The 9957-nt window shown below is 45.6% G+C and overlaps 1 non-coding gene across 1 annotated transcript; it reads right to left on the reverse strand.

Moving 5' to 3' along the window:
* Positions 1-5910: 5910 nt before the first annotated feature.
* On the reverse strand, positions 5911-5984 carry TRNAN-GUU. Its single transcript has one exon. It is a non-coding gene; the product is annotated as a tRNA-Asn (tRNA).
* Positions 5985-9957: the final 3973 nt, after the last annotated feature.

The raw sequence follows: 9957 nt of genomic DNA on the forward strand, positions 1-9957 counted from the left end.
GGCAGGGAAGAGAGTGTTGAGGAAGTTGAGGTTGAGGACATGGGAAGGCCTGTCTGTAACAGACCTTGCATCCCAGAGAACACGGGAGCCCAGAGAGTGGGGCGAGCAGTGGAGGGAGGAGGTGGGTTAAGGTGCTGGATAGGAGCAGAAGGTTGGGAGAAGTGAGATCTAGAGTTGAATGTCCCAGGAAGCGTGGAGTCACAGGGTGACCGAGACAAACTGCAGCTTGTGATAATTTCTCTCTGGGAGAGGAGACTGGGAGGATCATGGATTCTAACTGCAGCGTTCCTCTTGTGAGGGGGGTTTTTTGAAGAGGGAGACTGTGAGAAAGGTCTGTGAAGGAACATGAGCACCGTGGGCCTCCCTCCCATCCTGTGGTGGTGGAATTGGAGTCTTAATCATTTACGTCTGCTCTTTAAGCATAAAGGGATTAAACTTTTCTCTGCCGTGTGGCAATTTTGGTCTCTAGTTGACCATTTTTAATGGTTTAGCAGAAAATTTACATTATCTTATAGTCCTTTTGGTATTATAATTTAGCAGGGTTATTTCCACCCCACAAAATATACTGATATGTATGTATATCTTCTGATGAAACCATGTTTCTTTTCTGCATTTTTTTTTTTTGGTCAAAAATCTTTAATTCCTTTGGAATGTATTTTGATATGTTGCACCGTTTCTTTTTCTCCCCCGACAGATAAATCTGAACACCATTCACTGAATCACCTTACTGTTCTTTAACCATCCACAACACACCGTTCACCCTTCCCATTAAATTTAACAAACGTTCGATTCCTGTAGTAAATGGAGGTTATGTGGGAAAACATTTTGGTGCTCAGTTACAGAATGCCAATTAAACAGTGTTTAATTAATAGTTTTCCAGAAGAAAATAGGCTGGGAGGAAAGTATATTACATTTGAGCTGGTTTTTTTCTTCCAGTTAACGTTGCCGTGATAATGCAGTGTGCAAATCAAGCACACTGTGAGAAGTGGGAGATAGGATTTATTAGAGTTTGCTTTTGTTTTTGTTTGCTTCCATTTGTGTTGTGACATAACCGACATGCATCCCTGCATGAGCTTAAGGTGTGCGGCATCGTGGTTGGACTTGCACATACCGTGGAATGATTGCTGCAACAGGTTCAGTTAACTTAGAGCATCGGCATCGGCACCACCAATGCCAGCAACACAAAACGGACTGGCTTCTCCAAACGCAGCGCCCCGGGGGCCAAAAAAAACCCATCAGTATGTGTTACCACGGAGGACAAAGAGGAGGAAGGGCGGGGTCCACCTGGTGGATGAGAGAAAGCATCCCAAAGAGTCACGTTCAGTTAGTGGCTTCATTCTTAAAGTTTTTCCACTTTTCTTAAAGTGACAGCTCCTGGGTGCCCATAAAGAGCCACTCATCCTTGGCTGGTCTGACACGGGTCTGTCCAGCGAGCTTCTCTGAGAATACCTTTCTGACTCTCTTGTGCTTTCGAGCACCAGCAGCTCCACAGCCTTCTCACCAACCAGTGTTCTCTCAGAAAGCCACTGAAGAGGGAAGGGAGGCTGAAGGGCACACCAGAATGCTTCTAATTAAAACAGATCCGTGAGAAGGGGCTTACTAACTTCCACAACCAGCAGAAGTGCTAATGTGACCGAAAGTCTGGTACTGGAGAAGTTTTAAATACAGTAATCAGGAGTTTCAGTGCACCCACAGCAGGAAGAGGTCATCAAGAGAAAAGGAACTCCTACAAAATACTTCAGATCACAGAATGAAACGTCATTTTCTGTTTGGTTATTGCAGACACTTAATAGCTCGGTAAAGCACCCTCCTTACCAGCCTTCTATGACAGCCTTCCCCACCAGGGCTGGAGGCAGATTTGATTTAAATGCACAGAGGAGGTTCAAGCGTCTCTACAACACACCAGATATTTGATTCCCACCAGCTGTAAGGCAATGTAAACCAGGCCAGTTCAGCAGGATGGCAGTTGTACGCTGCTGTCCCCACTGGCTATGTGAAGAATCCCCGTGCTTGGTAATTAGTGAAGAAATTCTGTATTTCAAACTTCAGTTCCATGTTGAGTCCTTTCCCTTGTAGATTTTCATCTCTGTCGTATTTATTCGAGTGAACTCCAGTGATCAGACTAGCCTATGCTCTAGTACAAGTGAATTTGCTATACAATTAAGTATAAATAAATACCACTATGCTCACGCATACATATGATAATCTATAATAATCTATTCAGTTTATTACTAAGGTAGTCAAGGATCTCCTTAAAGTGTATATTTGATTTACTCTGTCACTTTATCTTTGCTTGGGAATAACCAGTTTGAGTCCTCTTTGACAGACCATAATTTCTGTTGTTTTGTTTTTACTAAAAAAAAAAAAAAAAGGCAATGAAAAATGGCCAATTCCTGGGGAGGGGGGTAATAAAATATGACAGTTTGCTGGGTGTTATTAAAATGAGTCGCAAGGAAAGAAGCACAAATTAAAATCTGCTGTTGCTGCTGTGAATCCCTATAGATGCGACCCCAAATGGATCAATATAGTAAAGCCCTTCACACCCAGTCATTCCAGATTAATAAGGTATTAAGTGTTAAAACTCCAAAGCAGCTTTTGTTGTCTCAAGTCGTTTATTATTAATTTTGCATATCTACTTAATTGCTCAGTAAAAAAAAAAAAATTGGTTTCTTTGTGGCTTGTCAATAGTGTTAGACTATTCTAGTTCTTTGTATTACCTTAAAATCTTCAGTTTAGTCATTTTCCATACCTAAACACTCTGGATTTGACACCCTTTATAACCTTTACCAGTAATTAGAATACACATAGGATAAGTACAATACAAAAGCCAGGCCTTCCAAATCGGGCCGGGTGGCAGGGGGCATAGCAGAAATCTGTTTCAGACTCTGTGACTCCCTCAGATACTGTAAATAAATTTTTTTCTGTGAATGTGTACATTGTGTACTTAGCTTCCCATTCAGGTTTTCACAGGGCTTCGTGGACCCCTAAAGTATTCTCTTGGGAACTTTACCTTAAATAAATGAAATTTAACTTAAAATGAAATTAAGCTTAAAAAAATGATGATTGATTCTGGGACTAGGTTTTAGATGAATTCCATGGTGGAGAACCAGCCATAAGTAAGTAAGTAAGTTAAAGATATGGGGAATTTATTATTTCTCTAATTTCAACATTTCTTTAAGACCCGGTATCAAACAAAATCACTATCACTATTTCCTGGGGCATCGAGGCTCTAAATATAAACATTACCTTCCCCAAGTTCCTCCTGTTTCAGTCCCTAAGTCTTATACAGTCTTTGCTGGAATTATATCCTTCTTTTCTAGACCCACGTCATTGCTTCTCCTCTGCAATGTATTTGCCTTGTAACTGTTCTCTGATCTCTCATTTCCCCTATTCTGCTGCCAGATCAACCATCTAAAATAAATTTCTTATGTCCTGAAACAAACGTTTAACAGTTACTCCCTTGCTTTATAGGGTGAAGTCTAGCTTCCGGCCTTGTTCTTCAGGGCCCTTCCACAAGCTAAGAACATTTTCAGTGCACTCTAAGTATATTTGTTCTATATTCTGGTTATGCTCATCTCCTACCCACCCCCTCTTGCCTCCAAATCCTCCGTGAAGACACAATACATCCTATGTTGACTTCCTCCTTTACCACCCAGGAACATTCTTCTGTGGCCCTCATGCTGACATTTCATCATATGCATTTTTATCTAAGTGTCCATCTCTGTTAATAACATACTCAGAGAAGGCAGGGGATGCTTCGGTCCCGAGAATGTGCTGTGTGACAGACCTGAGCTAGATGAGCGAACAATGTAAATAAAGACCTAGTCCTACACTCAAGGAGTTCATATGCTAGCGCAGGTGACAAGGATCTCCCTGGTTTCAGGGTCATGTAATGAATGAATAGAGGAGGGGGCACCTAAATCAGAAAGAGGCAGCCTCAGGGGAGGTTTCCCTGAGAAGGTAACTCCTCACAGATGTTACTCAGGTAAGTACAGAGGAGGTGGGGGCGGGCACATCAGGGCAAAGGGAAAGACATCTGGGGTGGGTGGAGGGTGGTACAAGCCAGCCTGAAGCAGGAGCATTGAAGCTTTTGGTAAATGCATATAGCCACTAGAGGGTTTCATGCAGGAACATGGTAGGGGAAGACCCTGCGTGCTAAGCTCGGGAACTTGAACTGTATCTTGAAGGAAATACTTTGGGACCTAAAATGATCATTAATAACAGAAAATGGTCTCTTCCCTTAAGGAGCTTACAACCTAGTATAAATACACTCAGCTTAAAGTGGAAGGTTGGGGGGGGGTGCTTGGGTGGCTCAGTGGGTTAAAGCCTCTGCCTTCGGCTCAGGTCATGATCTCAGGGTCCTGGGATCAAGCCCCACATCAGGCTCTCTGCTCCTCAGAGAGCCTGCTTCCTCCTCTCTCTCTGTCTGTCTCTCTGCCTACTTGTGATCTGTCAAATAAATGAATAAAATCTAAAAAAAAAAAAAAGAAGGTTGTGCTAAGTACTCATAACTTAAGTTCTAGCAAATTTTATGTGTTCCTCATCTTGAAATGTTAGACTAGATTTGAACAGTATATAAATTATCGTATGACCTAATTTCCTCGTTTCTGCTGTAGGCTATCCTTAAGTATGAGTGGAGAGTTTGGAATTTTGAGCATCAGAGAGACTCCTACCCAACAACATTTTTGGGGGGGCTATTCCTTACTTTGTCTAAAATTCTGTAAGTGCAACACTGTGTCTCTCTTTTTACGGCTCCTAATTAGACAACAGGATTTTTTTTTTTTTAAGATTTTATTTATTTATTTAACAGAGAGAGAGATCACAAGTAGGCAGAGCAAGAAGGGGAAGCAGGCTCCCTGCTGAGCAGAGAGCCCCATGCAGGGCTCAATTCCAGGACCCTAAGACCATGACCGGAGCCGAAGGCAGAGGCCTAACCCACTGAGTCATCCAGGCGTCCCCAACAACAGGATATCTTTATTATCAACAATTATTTGATAAATAATTATCAGCCAGCATTTGCCAAGGCATTCCCTAAAGGACAACTGAGTGAGGCAGTTTAACTGTTTCTTCTTCCAAGTCACTAAATTCTATCCATGAATTTACATCACAGAGACAAAGCACCTGCCCCATAACCTCAATCTTGCCAGAAATGAATTATATCATCATGTTACCATGTTATTGTGTGGTTCTCTATCTTTATTAAAAGTCTCATATGAACCATCTGCTTGAAAAATGTGTGTCTTCTGTGGGGCCAGAGTTGAAAATACATCATTCAAAACCTTTTTAACAGGAACCCATAAAAACAATTTCTGCCCGGGGTTTAATTTCAGGGAAACCCCTGTGGGCGATCTAAAAGCAAACATGAACACCTTCATCTAGGTTCAAGTCTACTGTCCAAAAGCGGTAGCAGAGCTTCATTTAGCAGACAGTTACATAGGGTGATCATGTCTCCACACACTCTTAGGTGACTCCCCTTGCACATTTTCATCGAACAGCTCCTCAGATCCGTTTGCCAGTAGAAAAGGCAATATCGAATAAAGACATTTCCCTTCTGGTGGTATCAGGTTTTCTGAGAAGAAACCAGTGGCATTTATTCACTCACTTGTCAAGGAGCACATTTCCCCCCTCCCCTCCACTACAATGAGGGCTGTTGTAGCAAATCTTTGGGCCGGTTTCCCGAAGAATGTGTGCAGATTTCCTGTGGACATAACAGCGGAATTGAATTGCCAAACCCCGGGCTGCCAGTCCAGAAGCGGGGTCGCTCTTAGATCCAGCCCCGCTGGGCGACAAATACTGAGAGAACGTGGTCTTTCTCCGTCCCAGAGGTACAGGAGCGTCGTACTCCTGTTGGATTAAAAATCTCACGGTTGCCGTTTTAAAACGAATCCGTCTCAGGAAAACATGCGCCTTCGTCCCTGGGTGGGCTCGAACCACCAACCTTTCGGTTAACAGCCGAACGCGCTAACCGATTGCGCCACAGAGACCGGGCTACGAAACACGCCGCGCGATGTGTACAGATTTCCGCGGCCGCGGAGGCTCTCGCCGCCCAGGGCGTTGCCGCGCCAGCCGGGCGGAGGAGCGCGCGGAGGCGGCCGCGGGAGGGGCCGAGGCTGCAGGCGGCCCCCGCGCGGGCGCGGGAGGGAAGCAGCTGAGCTCGCGACCGCGCGGAGAGAGAGAGGGAGGGCGGGCGGCCGGAGCGGCCGGCACCCCTATGGGGAGGCAGCGCGCCGCCGCGGCCGGCCGGGGCTCGGGAGCCCGCTCCAGCTGGGGTGCGAGCCGACCGCCTTCCCGCGCCGGCCCGTGGGGCGCGGAAGGGCGCACCGTGAGTGTGTGCGCTGGCCGCGTGGGGGCACCGCCGGGTGAGCGCGACCCCGAGGAGGCCGCCCGGGTTCCGCCGGGAAGAGATGGGGAAAGGGGTCACGGTCAAGCCTGGGCGAGAAGAGCCAAGCGCTGTGCGGCCTTGAAACGGGGGGGCTCGGAGCGTGTGTTAGGCCCCAAACTTTCGGGCTGTGTTTCTCAACCTTTGTGTGTCTCCCCGCCCTCCTCCGTACCCCTCCCCCACTGTCAAATTTTAATTCCACAGATAGACCGTGTATCCGAATTTGTCGAGCGTTTATCTGTGCTTGCTCCTTAAAAAAAAAAAAAAAAAGTAAGATTTTTTTCCTCCTCCTAAGAACCAACTTCTGCCCGCTTGGAGGGAAGATGGCCTCCGTTGATAACGCACGGTTTGGGGAACATCAAAAGGGGCTTCGTGGAGGGTGTGGCGATTAGGACAAGGCTTTCAGTTCGAAGTGGCCACTGGAGGCGTCCCTCTTTCCCCGACTTCTGGACTGAGCCCACTGAAATCGAGGATGCCGCAGTGTGTCAGAGGGGGGGACGGCCGCAGCAGCAGCCTGGGCCAGACCCGACGGGGGCGAAGAAAGCACTTTCCGGCTTCAGTTTTCCTTCTGGACGCCCAGTGGCAGGCGCTCCGCGGGCCCCCTCCAGCCTCCTCGTCCTACAAAATGGGGGCACTCACTCCAGCACTCCACGGGGTAAATAAATCCAGTCCTTGTGTGTTCCGCGTTTCCATCCGATTGGACCCCAAACCCAATCCTTCTCCTAGGTCTTTTTCCTACCCTCTTTTTAAAAAGCGCACAGTTCGGGGCCCTTAAGGACATCCGTATTGCTGTGCAGCGGTCACCGCTCTCCATCTGCAGAACCTTGTCTGTCCTCTTCCTCAAGGAGGCTCTGTGCCCGTTAAACACTGAGTCCTCATTCCCATCTTCCCCCAGACCCTGTCAACTACCCGTCTACTTGGTGGCTCTGCCAGTTCAACTAAGCTGGGTAACTCATGTGAGCGGAATCAGACCGTAGTTGTCCTTTTGTGCCCAGCTTATTTCACTTAGCACGATGTCTTCAGAGCTCATCCATGTTGTAGCAGGTGTCGGAATTTCATTCCTTTCTAAGGCTGAATCATATTCCATTGTATGGCTACGCCACATTTTCTTTACCCAGCCACGTGTCAGTGGACGCTTGGGTGGCTTTCACCTTTTGGTTATTGTGAATAATGCCACAATGATCATGGATGTGCAAATATCACTTTGAGACCTTGCCCTTAATTCTTTGGGGTGTATCCCCAGGTGTATAATTGAGGAATCATAGGGTAGTTCTATTTTTTAATTTTTTGAGGAGCCATTGTACCACTGTGCCACAACAGCTGCACCATTTTACATTCTCACCAACAAGGGTTTCTGTTTCTCTACATCCTCACCAACCTTCCTCCCTCCCTCCCTTCCTTCCTTTTTTTTTTTTTTTTCCAGGAGTCATCCTAATGGGTACAAAGTATTACCTCATTGTGGTTTTGATTTGCAGTTCCCTAACGATTACTGATGTTGAACATCTTTTCTGAACCCTTCCTTTGAATCTGGGTTCTATGACCGGTCTTCTGTTGGTTTCTCCTAGCAAGAGCCAGTTCTGCCTCATGGAGGAAGAAACTGAGGGTGACCAAAGGCAGCTTCTGATAAGGAGGGCAGCTTGTGATAAAGAGCAGAGAGAAGAAGCAAAGTGGAGCCCGCAGTTCAACCTGAGCGGTGCCAGGAGAGGAGATGAAGGGGGAATCTTCAGGAATCCAGAGATTCTGTTGTCAGGAGGTTCTTACCCTCTGGGCTGGGCAATTTTTGCAGTTATGTTTATCCTGGCTCTGTAGGGATGGATATTTGTGTGTCGCCTGTGAGTGGCCAAGGGTGAAGAAGGACTTGTTGGGCTCCCCCCTGTACATACTGGAACACATGTTTTTGGAACTGCGTTTGTGAAAGTTAAGTTAAAATGATGCTCATTTAACAGAATTTTCCATTTGCATTTTCAGTTTCTTCTCAAGAACTCTGGGGATGCTTATTTAAATGTTTAAATAATTATCTCTTTTGTATGTGTGTGATTGCTCTTAAAAACACAAGATCTTTTAGATGTATAAGAAACAGAACTTTCTATAATTCCATTCAGTTTTTTATTTTGATTCCTGTTCTGCTGCTGCCAAAACCACAATCTCGGTTAATTTAGGATTCTCTCTGTCTGCTTCCCTGGAGTTGTTTCTGAGGGCTGACACTTTGGAGGGGGGTCGTTTATCTGGTCCTTGAGTCAGATGTGCACACAGATTGCTGGGGAGGCCATTTTGCTCCTGTCGTAGGCCCCACAGCTGTCCTGTGCATCCACTGAGGGGTGGGAATCTCTACAAAATTGATGTTGGTGCTGTGCTCGCTTCGGCAGCACATATACTAAGATGTTGGTGCCTCAGCCATTCCATAAAGTCATTCCTGGCACAGTGCCCTCTGCTTATGGGACCTCTTCGTGTCCTCCCACAAATTCACATATTAAAGCTAATCTCCAGTGTGATGGTTTTTGGAGGGGAGGACTTTGGATGAAACCGTATGAATAAGATTAGTGCCCTTTTAAGAAGAGGCCAGAGAGCTAGCTCAATCTTTTCCCACCATGGGAGGAGACAACAAGAGGGCTTCGGTCTGCAACCCAGAAGAAGGCTCTCGCCCAGACCTGACCATGCTAGCACCCGGATCTGAGACTTTCAGCCCCCGGAATGGTGAGAAGTAAGTTGTTGCTGTTTACAAGCTACCCAGTCTGTGGTACTTTGTTATGACAGCCCAAGCCAACTCAGCTAGGACCCCAACCTTCTCTATTTTCCCCCCTCACAGTCCTGTTTCTCCCGCCCCCAGCTATGAGATGTACAAGTGAGATACCCGTGTGAAAAGAAAAGAAAGCAAAAAAAGAAAAGAACCACCAGGTATACTCCTGATGCCCCAAGTCCCATCTGAAAGTCTGTGGCTGCCCTTTCAGTCAGACTTCTTTGAAAATATTATCTAATTTTCTCTATCAGGCTAAGCCCTGGGGTCGCCCTTCCTCTGTATTCATGTGACTGCCATGGTTTTCTGAAGGGAAAATGCCATTAATAGGCCAATTGTTTCTAAGAAATAGGTACTTAACAAAACTCTAAACCAGACATTCCAGGAATTAGATGGCTCTGTTGATTGCAATTCTACTCTCAACTAGAAGCCCCCACTAACAGGTAAGGTCACCGAGGACAGAGATTTTAGTTGACTTTGCTCCCTGTTTAATCCCCAGCAACTACAACAGTGCCTGGCACATAACAGCCTCTCAATAACTATGTGCTGACTCCATGAGGAAATGAAAGTCATAAGCCATAAAGTAAACTGGAAAAGATAAAATGGGACAGAAAAATTAAATTCCTAATATATAAAGAGCACTTATCAATAGCTATGAAAAAAAATCTCTTTGCAGCTCAACCAAAAAAAAAAAAAAACTCCGAAACAAATGCCAAAAAATTGGGACATGAATGGAATGTTCCCCAAAGAAGAAATACCAATATAATCATGAAAGTTGGGCTACACTAGTAATCAAAATCAAAATTAAATCAAATAAAAATTTCCTTTTTCCCAAATAGCAAAA

This window comes from Meles meles, chromosome 14 (assembly GCF_922984935.1).
Source record: "Meles meles chromosome 14, mMelMel3.1 paternal haplotype, whole genome shotgun sequence".
Taxonomy (NCBI): Eukaryota; Metazoa; Chordata; class Mammalia; order Carnivora; family Mustelidae; genus Meles; species Meles meles.